The 296-nt window shown below is 62.8% G+C and overlaps 1 protein-coding gene across 5 annotated transcripts in view; it reads left to right on the top strand.

The window, feature by feature from the left end:
* The window catches only part of TUB (TUB bipartite transcription factor), a 24,907-nt gene that overhangs the window by 12,831 nt on the left and 11,780 nt on the right, over window positions 1-296 (top strand). The window lies entirely within an intron of this gene.

Genomic DNA, 296 nt, shown 5'->3' with positions numbered 1-296 from the left:
CGCTCTCTCGCTCTGTCTCGCTCTCTCTCTCGCGCGCTCTCGCTCGCTCTCTCGCGCTCTCTCGCGCGCTCTCGCTCGCTCTCTCTCTTGCTCTGTCTCTCGCTCTCTCTCGCTCTGTCTCGCTCTCTCGCTCGCTCTCTCTCGCTCTGTCTCTCGCTCTCGCTCTCTTGCTCTGTCTCTCGCTCTCGCGCTCTCTCGCTCGCTCGCTCTCGCTCTCTCACTCTCTCTCGCTCTCTCGCTCTCGCTCTGTCTCTCGCTCTCGCTCTGTCTCTCGCTCTCGCTCTGTCTCTCGCTCT

Source organism: Aethalodelphis obliquidens, unplaced genomic scaffold (genome assembly GCF_003676395.1).
Source record: "Aethalodelphis obliquidens isolate GAN/ISIS:26980383/991018 unplaced genomic scaffold, ASM367639v1 scaffold14, whole genome shotgun sequence".
Taxonomy (NCBI): domain Eukaryota; kingdom Metazoa; phylum Chordata; class Mammalia; order Artiodactyla; family Delphinidae; genus Aethalodelphis; species Aethalodelphis obliquidens.
Note: the sequence above shows the minus strand (reverse complement) of the source record. Positions and strands in the feature narration are given on the sequence as shown.